The 12947-nt window shown below is 43.7% G+C and overlaps 1 protein-coding gene across 2 annotated transcripts in view; it reads left to right on the top strand.

Annotated features, from left to right (window-relative positions):
• The window catches only part of TRIQK (triple QxxK/R motif containing), a 167902-nt gene that overhangs the window by 18292 nt on the left and 136663 nt on the right, over positions 1 to 12947 (top strand). The window contains exon 2 of one of the 2 annotated variants that reach the window (XM_077270844.1): positions 8097 to 8152. The exons of the other annotated variant lie outside the window; for it this stretch is intronic. The gene's annotated coding sequence lies outside the window, so the exon portion shown is untranslated. The remainder of the gene's footprint in view (positions 1 to 8096; positions 8153 to 12947) is intronic. 2 annotated transcript variants of the gene reach the window in all.

The raw sequence follows: 12947 nt of genomic DNA, 5'->3' as shown, positions 1-12947 counted from the left end.
AGCCATTTTTCAATTATATTGCCCATATTAAGATTAAATATATCAAGTCCAATTTCGGACAAATGAATTAAATCATCTCTGAACATCCCTGGCAAAAAACCTTCTAAATCTGAATGTCTAAATGAAAACCCAGAGATAAGAGGTAAAAACTTCTTCATAGAAAAATTAACCCTCTTCCTGATCTTATCCAAAAATGAAAGTTCATTACAGTGCCAAGCACGCCTGGGGATGACTTCAGAAAAAACAACACCGGATAGAGGAAAAGTTTGCCTTAAATAAGTAAAATCTGACCGCATAATGGCCAGAAGATTCAAAGTGTTGATTCTTCCCAAATCATTCCCGGCGAGGTGCACTATAATTAGATCAGGATAAGGGAAATTCTCTAAACAACTTTCTACTTCAGAAACTAAAGAGGGCCAATTCAGGCCGCGAATACCGTGCCAAAACACTTGTACTTTAGAAGAATGGAACGATAGGTTCTCAGAATATGATCGAAGGCTGGCCCTCTTCTGAGCCCAGAAGACAAATGAATGCCCAACGATCCATACAACTGTAGAATATAAAAGAAATAACAATTAATCAGGATATAAATCCGGACGAACATAAATTTTGAATCTATTAGATTCCCATCTTCCCAATCTTTTTATTCTATTGTCAGATAGGCCAGCCCTCGATGCTTCTGTAGCCGCGCCTATTCTGAAAGAATGGGAAGTGATTTTCAGATGGCTTTTTCCCAAAAATGCCAAGCACTTTTTTAAAATAAAATTAAATTGAAAAACCGTCACCGGGGAAGAATCTCTATGAACAAATAGGGAGCCTTCAACAGAAGGCCTGAACAAAATCCACTTGGACAGATTATTCACAGGGCAAATCCTAGACTCAGGAAATGAATTCAATCTTAGCTCAGATCCTCGCCCTAATTGATCTGTTTTAGACTTCCTGATAAACAAGAGAAGAAAGTGTTGAAAAATTCTGACGTCCGAAAGCATAAGTCCGGACGAAACAGCCTTCTTAACTGAGACTACCTCGCTGACCCTTAGCGCCCCAAAAAAGGAGATAGAAAATATTGAATTAAACAGAAGCGCTTCCTCCATATTGCTACAAACATGCCTGAGAGCGGAACAAATATCGATCAACAGAGAAATAGAAATAGGGCACCTCAAATCTGGACAAAACCTCTCCCTTTTCAGGCCCTTCAAAAATTGCTTAACCAAAAAGAAATCTGTTAAAGCAGTACCGCCATTCATTTTCAAAAAGAAAGAGACACCCGCAAAGCTTTTTGCTATTGTGGAAAAAGATAAACCTTGCTTGACCAAAGACTCAGCGAAATTCAAAGCTGAATTCGGGTCAGAAACATAGGGGTTAAAACCGAAAAGCACAGAAAAATCGACCCATTTCTTCCATGCGACTGAGTAATCAGCCCATGATCTTACTGATAAAGAATTCTGAATAAAATAAGAAATTAAATTGGAATCAGGTCCTGAATTGAAAGGGGGAAATCGTACGCTTCTTTGTCTGCCATTGGGACCTGTAGATAAAAATCAAGCCACTGACGATGTAATATAAGATCAGTCAAATAACTAACTTTACTATCTCCCAAAGCTGCTTTTAACCAAATATTGCATTTTAAGCACTCCAAAACCAATTTTCTGAGAATTTTTGCAGCAATCGTGTTCTTGGAAGATAGAGTATTGATAGAAAAATTCACTGTTGGATTCATGGAATGTAATATGACCCTAAAATTTCTTAACTCATGGCCCCATAGGCAAATACACAGAAGGATTGATAACAGTTCAGCAATAAACGGGTTCTTGTTTAAATTCCTAGCAACCCAACTAGCAGGCCATTCCCGGGATACCCAATGAGTTTGGAAAAGACATGCCAAACCCATATTGGAATCTACCGAAAAAACGAGGGGAATAGAATCAGAGGAAATAAAAGGGGATTGGATTATTGATTTACCATTAAAGCCCTCTAAAAATGCTAGCCAGATTCTGGCGTCCTCCTTCACTTCAGAACATAGTCTGATATGGGAATTGGGAGAAGAATGCCCTTTAGTTGCATCATAAAGTGACCTGGAAAAAACCCTGCCAATCGGAAAAACTCTTAAAGAAAAATTCAACAGGCCCAGTAGGGACTGAAGCTCCTTCAGCGTAATCTTGTCCTTTGTTATTAAGTTCTCCAGTGAACCACGAAGCTTGACAATTTTCTCACGGGGCAACAAAGTTTCCATTTTAACTGAGTCAATAGTGATACCCAAAAATTCAATACAACTACAAGGGGGTACGGTTTTCTCGTGGGCGATTGGGATTCCAAAATATGTGCACAATTCCAAAAACCTAGAAAGAGCATTTTCACAAGCCAAAGAATGGGAAGGGCCAACAAAAAGGAAATCATCTAAATAGTGTAAAATACCCGCCTCGCAACCACTGTATTCTAAAACCCAATGTAAAAAACGAGAAAAATTCTCAAAATAAAAACATGACAGGGAAAAACCCATCGGAAGGCATTTGTCAAAAAAGAAGAAGTTATCAAAATGAAAACCCAACGAATTAAACCCCTCCGGGTGCACTGGAAGAAGTCTGAAGGCAGATTTGATGTCTGATTTGGACATAAGGCAGTTAGGGCCGAATTTCCTAAGCAAATCCAGAGCGATATCAAAGGATGAGTAGGTGACAGAACACAATGACTTGTCCACCTCATCATTCAGTGATTGACCGACCGGATAAGATAGGTGATGAATCATCCGGAAAGAACCCGACTCCTTTTTGGGAACGATACCCAAAGGGGATAACCGAAAATTTAAAAATGGGGGAGACAAAAAGGGGCCCGCAACCCTGCCTAGCTCTAATTCCGAAAAAATTTTTTCCCTAGCAACATCAGGGAAGTCGTTAATGGATGGTAGGTTTTTAACTAAAACACACCCAGAGCCTTTAAAGTGAGGAACACGAAAACCTAGAGAAAAGCCATTATATAATAAACTACTGATCTCCCTGTCTGGGTATTTGTTTAGCCAGTGGGCCATTCTTTCCAGCTTCACTGGCGATTGAGCCCTTAGAAATTGCTTCTTTAGAGGATTGCTGGGCAGCCTGCTTTTTAAAGCATTTGGACATTGGGTGGGGGTTCCCACAAAAGGAACATTCGTGCCGAAAACGGCAGCTATTGTTCCATTTACAGGATGAATCATTATAAGCAAAACAAACACCTTTTTTGGTAGCAGAAAAAGAAGACTGCCTAGCAACATTAGTCCTCATAGGAAGCATGAGATTGATCCATAATCCAATGTCTTTGGATCCCCATTTAAGTTCGGGATGAACTGACAGCTTGTGTCTAAAGGCCTCATCATAACTGAGCCAAGCGGAGCCGCCAAAATTTCTATAAGCTTCCAAAATGATATCAACGTGTTGGAAGAGACTACTACAAAGGTTAGGAGATTTCTCTCCCAACACGGAAGCATAGATGGCGAACGCTTGGACCCAGTTATTAAAAGACCTAATATTACGCTTAGCATCATCATTATCAGATTTGTCATCTTTTTTCTCAGATTTATGGGGGTGATCCCTACTGGGTAATAATGAAAATAGATCGACAAATTGATTGTTCCAAATGAGCTCCTTAACTGAGGGGCTCAAATGGAATCCCAGCGGGGACAGCTCACAAGTTAAAGCCTCCTTGAACGGATTCAAAGGAGGTACAACAGGGGCAGCAGATTCTGAGCGAAAAATAGCAGGAGAAGCTGCTGCCCGGGAAGAATTACTAGCCTCACATAATGCTTCGGCTACCACTGATTTAATCAAATCCCTTAAATGGTTCTGAGGGACAGACAAGGGGGCATTATAAATCTCACCCCTCGCTGATCGGTCGTCCGGTCTTCCTCCTTCTTCACAGCCTGAGCTCCAGCCCACGGGACGGGGCGAGCTCAGCTGCCTGGCAGATCCTGGATCGCGATCCTCTTCTTCCTCAGATGATAAGGGGGGTGGAGCGGGCCTTGAGCTCCGTACAGCAGCTGCAGGAGCAGACCGGGCGCCAGCTGAGAGGGGCACCGTGGCGCTTTTACGGCCGGTGCCCTTCCTGGCTCTTCCGGCCGCTCCTGATGACGTGGACGGCTCACCCGGATGACGACTCCCGAAGTCTCGTGGAGGGCTGCGGGACTTTGACGTGCAGCGTCGGCCGGACTTCCTGTTCACCGCCGACACTCCGAGCCTGGATGCCGCGGGAGACGGAGCCGCTGAAGAAACCTTCTTCTGTCTTCTGGTCCTCGATGGAGAGCTCACAGCGGCCGGAGCTCCCATTTCCTGCCCTGCATCTGGCGTCGGAATCTCCGGAACAGCCGGAGGAGCGATGGCTTCGGAGGCTGCTAACGTAGGTTTTACAGCTAAGCAGCTCCTCAGCCAATCCTCCCCGTCTTTCTCGCCGGCTCTTGATAGCAGTTCCTGCAGGAGCTTTTCCATCTTCAACGAGGTATCTTCTTTTCTTCATGCACCGGCGAACTGAGTATCTAGCGCCGGTGCACAGGTATATATAATAATAAAATCTGCCCAGCAACTGATTGGCAACCAATCAACATTTCAAATTTTAGGCGGGCAAAAAGCCAGCCAGAACCAGATCTGGCTGCTTTTACATAAATAAACGTGATATGTGCTGACCTTAACTTGACCCTGAAAAACAATGCCAAATTGAATGAATTAGGCCTATGTGGACATGGGACCCCCGCTATATTTTATTGTTTGAGCGGGGGGGCTTGCATTCTATTACATAGGATGCTTAATGTAAGCGTTTTTTTCGCGGTTTTATAGCGTTTTTATAGCGAAAAAAACGCGAAAAATATGCTACGTGTGCACACAGCCTAAAGGGAACCTGTCACCTGAATTTGGCGGGACCAGTTTTGGGTCATATGGGCGGGGTTTTCGGGTGTTTGATTCACCCTTTCCTTACCCGCTGGCTGCATGCTGGCCGCAATATTGGATTGAAGTTCATTCTCTTTCCTCCGGAGTACACGCCTGCGCAAGGCAATAAACACATGTTGCGGATTTGCCTGTGGAATTTTCTGTGCGGATTCTGCATCTCTTGGCAGAAAATGCAGGTCAGAATCTGCGCGTTTTTATGCGGTTTTTGGCATGTTTACTTCGGATTCTGTGCGGATTTCATGCATTTTTACCCCTGCGTTTTCCTATAGTGGAATGGGTGCAGAAACGCTGCAGAAACACACAAAGAATTGACGTGGCCCTTTTTTTAATCCGCTGCGCATTCTGTTCGGAATTTTCTGCACCATTAGCACAGCATTTTTTATTTTCCCATTGATTTACATTGTACTGTAAATCACTTGCGGTTCTGCAGCGTTTCTGTGTGGAAAAAACGCTGCGGATCCACAGTAAATCCGCAACGTGTGCACATACTCTTACGGTCCAGTGTTCTCTGTACATAAGCTGGTAGTGTATACACTTGACCACGGTTTATGGAAGCCATGTTCTCAAATGTGCACTACCACTCCATTCACATTGGATTAGGGCACTTGTTTTAAGGTCCCAGTGGTGTGACACCAATGATCCCATTGGTGTCACCCATCTTGTATATAAGGGAATCTTGTTGTTTGTGGGATAGCCTCTTTATGAACGCCTGCTCATCAGCCCGTTAATCTGCCTCTCTTGTATACAGCCGCTGTTTCTTATTTATTATATTGATTGTTCTTCTTTCCTTGTAGTAATTTGTTTGTCCTGTATTATTTTTTTGGGAGAAATCCTTAGCGCAGAAATAAAGCCCTCTTCATCTGATACACAGCAGGAGGTGTAATTCTCTTGTGAGCAGATCATAAAATACGTCTCGCCGTGTCGAGAATGGAAACAAAGAGAATCTTCCTGCTTGTGTGAAAGATGTGAACATCTTTTATTTTTTTATTATTAATTCCCTGTATTAAAGTTTGGGGAACCTTTCATTTATCTTATGGAATTGCTCCTCAGCAACATGGCGGCTCAGTAGTTGGCATTTTGCAGCACTGGGATCCTGGGTTGAAAGGATGATATCCATGTGGAGCTTTTTTTTCCCCTTCTCTACACACTAGATGCTGTACAGAGGAGCTATCTGACGATGTGTATATTTATATTTGAAAATATAATTTAGATGTTTTGCAATTAAAACAAAAAGATGAGTTGGGGGGGGGGGGGAATTAAAAAAAAAAAAAATAGTCCTTGTGTCTTGGAGGTCAGCCATAGGTCTGCTTCTTACTGCACTCTTTAAGGGTGCAGACACATGGCCGTATATATCGGACTGAGGCTGGAACGCAGTGCACGGACTGGCCACTTCTTCCCCTAGCCAATTGTGACAGCTGAATAGAAATATATGAAGCTGTCACACTGGGATGAGGTGCCGGCCAGTCCGTCCACCTCGTTCTGGTCTCGGTCCGATTTATACGTTCGTCTGACTGCACCATAACTGATAATAATAAGTTATGAAGTAGAGCTGCTCGATGAAGGGCGAATTCACATATCCAGTAATCATCCGTTCGAACAGATCCAGCAGCAGTAACTTTTATCCACCTGAATAAAACTGCTTTCAACTGGATCCGTTTTTTAAGATTGAAGTCAATGGAAAATGGATCCGTTAATTAGCCATCCGTTTTTCTCCCAGTTTGAAAATATATACTGTATATATTTTTTTTCTTACTGAATTAGTTTCAAATGGATCATTATGGCACTTGAAAGCTCATATGTCCAGTAATATATGTTAAATATTGCTGCTGGATCCATTCCAACTGATGGTTACTGGACATGTGAACTTGGCCTAAGCATCAAGTGCAAGGGGCTCAAAGGATTATTCCCAGCATAGGCTTTTATGGTATATCCAAAGGGGACACACCTATCTTTAAAGCTGAAATCCTCCTACTCACACCGCCTGGAGAGGAGCTCACTGTAAGTTGACATGCATGTGTGGCTTTGTCCATTCACTTCTATGGGGAGTCTGAAGTCTGCTGAGCATGCTCGCTCCGTTGCTTTCTAAATTCTGATTAAAGTAAATGAAGATAACTGCGCATGCGTGTCCACCTTCTGAATCACTGCAGCCTCCTAACCAGGCGGGATTGTAGTTTGGAGTATTGGGGGACTTTCTGGCCCATTTTGGAGGTCTTAGACATCTATCTTGTGGATGTACCATAAATGTCTAAAATAGGAATAACCCTTTAAGCTGTATTTGGTGATATTGAAAGCTGAGTTTAGTATTGAGGCTTTTTGGGCCAAACCCCAACCTAAAGTATTCACAGCAAGTTTCTCGTTTCCAAAATGAGTTTAATGCTGTATTCACACATCCATGTGTGATGGTCTGAGACCGGACCACGACACACAGGCTGGCTACGAATCTCCCAAACCAGACTTAATAGCATTGTAGGCATATATAATGCTGTTAATTTCAGTTTTGGAGACCCATGTCCAGTCTGTGTATCATGGTCTGTACTTAGACCTTGACACGTGGATGTGTGAATGCGGCATAAGGGAGCTCCTAGCCCCCAATTAGTCTGGACGGACATTGGGGTGTGTTTATACACTTAGTGCATTGATTCCCCCCCCAGTGCCCTTCCGGGCTAATTTTCATGTAGCTTTAAAGTTTTGTTGCTCGGTGCTAGCAAGTAGGAATAAAAACAATGTGTATCGTTTTTATTGTTCTAAGATCTATGCAGCCATTCTATTAATGTTAATAATAATTATCCTAAGGGGTTCCCTAAAAAGCGGGTCTATCCATGTGTTGGGCGCCTTTTCCAGCTCGCACTCCGTTCTTTTCGTTCTTTCATGTATACAGTGTTCTTTATATCCACTCATAGGCCGTCTAAGGTTTTCCTTCTGTTAGCGGAACGTCAATTTTCTGATCTAAAATGGTTTATTTTTAATGCGCCGGTTATTCCATTTTACATACAGTACTTTTCTATTTTTCTCGTGCAGCATACCATTTAGCTGAGATCTGTTTTCATAATATTTATTTGATGAGCCTTGATTCAGACACAATGCATATGGAGGAGCCTTATCCAAATAGAAGGGATATGGTGAATGTCGGCTTTGTGACATCTGACTGCTGCTTTTTTAAGTCTCACATCAACATTCTTTTCTTAATAGCGCTTTATGGATCGTTCCTTTATATAACCTGCGCTGAGGAAAGCAACACAATTTAGGTAAGTGCTTTAATTCTCTTTAATGTGTCTCAGATGTGCTGTAAACTGTGGAAGGCAACTGTGAGCTCTGATAAACATCAACTACAAACTTTTCAAAGAAGAACCCAACTTTTGGAATTTATTGCGTTAGTACACAGGAGTACAGATATTTGCTGATGGTCTTTGCTTATCATGTATCAAATGTAAATCACTGCCTGGGAGTAGGAAGGCAAACATTGGACTCATCCTTCTCCCTGTCCATACAAATCCAGATGGCAGCAGTGACCTAATTTACCCATGCAAGTGCTTCCCTGGCTGTCTCCCAGCTCTGTCCATTTTGCGTGTGCAAAATACAAGAGATTTTTCTGCCCGAATGTGCGCAGAGCCGATGAACCAGTCACGTAGGTAAATAACTTGACCATTGCCGTCACTAATGCCATGGGCAACAAGGGGACTTACAGTCATTTTAAACTTATAGTGCTTTGGCTCAAAACATTCTGGAAGAGTTTTTTTAATTTTTTTTTAAGCTCACTTCCTGTGTTCAAATACCCTTAGGCTACTTTCACACTAGTGTCGTGCACTGCACGTCGCTATGCGACGTTGCGGCGCACCAACGCTAGCTGTGAATGCGCTGCACAACGGGGGCAGCGGATGCTGTTTTCCAACGCATCCGCTGCCCCATTGTGAGGTGCGGGGGGGCGGAGTTCCGGCCGCGCATGCGCAGTCGGAAATGCTGCAGACGACGCACCAAAAAACGTTACAAGCAACGTTTTTTTGGTGGCGACGGTCCGACGCAACCGTCGCACGACGGTTGCGACGTGTGGCAATGCGTCGCACTGCGTCGCTAATAAAAGTCTATGGAGAAAAAATGCATCCTGCAAGCACTGTTGCAGGATGCGTTTTTTCTGCAAAACGACGCATAGCGACGTGCAGTGCACGACGCTAGTGTGAAAGTAGCCTTAGAGTAATGTTCCCCAACTCCGGTCCTCAAGAGCCACCAACAGGTCATGTTTTCAGAGTTCACCCCATTTGTCGTTGACTGCCCCTATTGTCTCCTGATAATTCCTATACATCATCCGTCAAACGTGTGCTACACTACACAGTGACAAGATACACAAAGCAAAAAAAAACCCAAACAATGTTACAGTGGGGAAAAGAAGTTTTCAGTCAGCCACCAATTGTGCAAGTTCTCCCACTTTAAAAAGATGAGGCCTGTAATTGACATCATAGGTAGACCACAACTATGAGAGTCAAAATGAGAAAACAAATCCAGAAAGTCACCTTGTCTAATTTGGCAAGATTTATTTTGCAAGTTATGGTGGAAAATAAGTATTTGGTCATTAACAAAAGTTCAGCTCAATATTTAGTTATATATCCTTTGTTGGCAATGACAGAGGTCAAACGTTTTCTGTAAGTCTTCACAAGGTTGGCACACACTGTTGGTGGTATGTTGGCCCATTCCTCCATGCAGATCTCCTCTAGAGCAGTGATGTTTTAGGCCTGTCGCTGGGCAGCATAGACTTTCAACTCCCTCCAAAGGTTTCTATGGGGATGACATCTGGAGACTGGCTAGGCCACTCCAGGACCTTCATATGCTTCTTACAAAGCCACTGTTTCGTTGCCCTGGCGGTGTGCTTGGGATCATTATCATGCTGAAAGACCCATCCACGTTTCATCTTCAATGCCCTTGCTGGTGGAAGGAGGTTTGCACTCAAAATCTCATGATACATGGCCACATTCTTTCTTTCATGTACACGAATCAGTTGTCCTGGTCCCTTTGCAGAGAAACCACCCCAAAGCATGATGTTGCCACCCCATGCTTCACAGTAGGTATGGTGTTCTTTGGATGCAATTTAGCTTTCTGTCTCCTACAAACACGATGAGCTTTGTTTCTACGAAACAGTTCTACTTTGGTTTCATCAGATTATATGACATTCTCCCAGTACTCTTCTGGATAATCTAAATGCTCTCTAGCAAACATCAGACAGGCCCGGACAGGTAATGGCTTAAGCAGGGGGACACGTCTGGCACTGCAGGATCTGAATCCCTGGCGGCATAGTGTGTTACTGATGGTAGCCTTTGTTACAGTGGTCCCAGTTCTATGCAGGTTATTCACTAGGTCCCCCCCGTGTGGTTCAGGGATTTTTGCTCACCGTTCTTGTGATCACCACGGGGTGAGATCTTGCGAGGAGCTCCAGATCGAGGGAGATTATCAGTGGTGTTGTATGTCTTCCATTTTCTTATTATTGCTCCCACAGTTGATTTCACACCAAGCTGCTTGCCTATTACAGATTCAGTCTTCCCAGCCTGGTGCAGGGCTTCAATTTTGTTTCTGATGTCCTTCGACAGCTCTGTGGTCTTCACAATAGTGGAGTTTGGAGTGTGACTGAGGTTGTGGACAGGTGTCTTTTATACTGAAAACAAGTTCAAACAGGTTCCATTACTACAGATAATGAGTGGAGGACAGAGGAGCCTCTTAAAGAAGAAGTTACAGGTTTGTGAGAGCCAGAAATCTTGCATGTTTTTAGGTGACCAAATAGTTGTTTTCCACCATAATAAGTGTAAGGGGGTGTGTGTGCGGCTGGTTTGAGACCTGCATTCCTGTGCATGCCTACCCAATGAAACTGGGTATGTTTTGTGTTTGCTGGGTGCCCTGTGTAGTTTTTGATAGTTGACACTGTTTAATATTATAATGGCTGACCTTGTTCTGATATATGTGTGTTAGGGGCAGGAATAGGGACAGTCAGTGGCAGTGGTAGGTCAGCATTGGTAAGGGTTATGGCAGTGTAGTTGCGGGTTTGAACACTGGGGGGCACTGTAGAGTAGGAGATTAGATTGTGTTGAGAACTGGTTTCAGTCAGAGGAGTGACGCTTGAGAAAGGGGCGGAGCCAGTGTAGTGGCAGGGAGAGGGCCTTCCTGAGGTAATTTTCAGTTAGTGGGAGGAGCTAGAGCAGAGTGAGAGGAATTGTTCTAGAAGGATTGCAGTTGTGAATAGGACAGTGAACAGAGAAGATTATAAAGGTGACACGTCCATCTTTGTGACTGGTGTGATCTGGGCAGTAGGAGTGGTCAGCGGTTAAGTCTTTGGGAACTCCTGTGACGTCCGGGACCTACGGTCCGATAAGGATTAGAAGCATAATCCTGTAATTTCGCCCAAGGAAAGGGAAAGTGGACGGGAAGCACTGGGGACCAGCTAGGCAGACAATCCAGAAAACTGCAGGAATGGAGATCACGGTACCAGATGACGAGTTGTCAGGAAAGACCAGGGACAGCTTAGAAGGTGAAACATCTGTGATATGTGAAGACTGATGGACGGTGTCTGTAATGCAACTGAAGGAGTTAAGTAAAGTTCTGTTGGAAATGAATCTGGACTTTGAGAGTAATTGCGTGTTTCTGAGACAAATCGGGACTTTGCAGTCTGAGGAGAATGCTGACCCACAGGTGGGTGAAATACATTGCAAACTCAGCACGCCAGAGAAAGAACTTTTATAAATGCAGCGGGGCGCAGGGGTGTGAGGGAAATAGAGAAGCCCCTCGCCATGACTACCACTCTGGCCCCCCTTACATATGTAAAATAAATTTTGCCAAATCAGACTAGGTGATTTGTTATCTCAATTTTGACTCTCATAGTTGTGGTCTACCTATGATGTCAATTACAGGCCTCTCTCATCTATTTAAGTGGGAGAACGTGCACAATTGGTGGCTGACTAAATACTTTTTCCCCCACTGTATATATAATTTTTTTTTTTCCATGTTACACTGATCTTTTGACTCCCTGACCTGATATACCAAATTCTGAGAGCTGACGTGCTACTGACCAACAATTTTAAGACCCACTTATAAGTTATTCTCATCCGACAAATGTGTCTGCAAGTGGGCGTCTTAGGCCTGGTTCACACTTGCGAGTTCAATGTGAGAAACTCGTGTGAATCTCTCGCATCAAGTCCCGACACTGCCGCCGGCACTCGGGACAGTAGCGTCCATCTGCATAGAAATACATCCAGCCGCATGCTCCGGTCCCGAGTGCCGGCAGCAGTGCCGGATATTGATGCGAGAGACTCGAGCGAGTTTCTCGCATTGAACTCGCAAGTGTGACCCCGTCCTTAGAATGGGAAATGATTGTTCATTCCTACAATTCACGTTTGGCTAATCGTTGACCTGTGCATTCAATGAAGCCTAATGGCTTATGACCAAATATATTTATAGAGGTGAGGGAAGGGAAAAAAACAGACATAGATGTAACATTTAACTTTGTAAGGTGATTTGGAAAGGAGTAATTCTGTTCACGCTGCCCTGGTCAGGTATTCGGTCCGATCCTCCTTGGCTGCGGGTCTTCACGTTACCTTTAGCTCTTACAAAGACCCAAGGATCGTGTCCTAGACATTGAGTAGTGCGAGGAACGTCATGTAGTCTTGTGACTAGGCTACACAAGACCTTATGATTTTGCGTTGCCTAGTAAATGCCAGAAGTGACCATACTGCAAATCAGAAAACCAGCTGCCATAAAGGAACCATCTGAACATCCGGCATCACAAATTGGATTGCTTATATTTATTGCTAAGCTTTATAATTTTTCTGCTTAATGGTTTTTAGTACACATTTTGAACAAATTGTATACTCTCGCTAGCACTCAAAGGCTGTAAGACCTGGCCAAACTGAATTCCTGATAACTCAAACGGCAGCATAAGATAAGCGGATAGTTCGGCACTTACGGTACATCTGTGTGCATAGTATTAATGAGAATTGCTGCATTGCTAGTACTTGCATCAAGCAATCTACAGCAACGGTCACCAGCCAGTTTGTGGGTGGCTGGAGT

This window comes from Ranitomeya variabilis, chromosome 6, assembly GCF_051348905.1.
Source record: "Ranitomeya variabilis isolate aRanVar5 chromosome 6, aRanVar5.hap1, whole genome shotgun sequence".
NCBI lineage: Eukaryota > Metazoa > Chordata > Amphibia > Anura > Dendrobatidae > Ranitomeya > Ranitomeya variabilis.
This window is presented reverse-complemented; position numbering and strand designations above follow the sequence as displayed.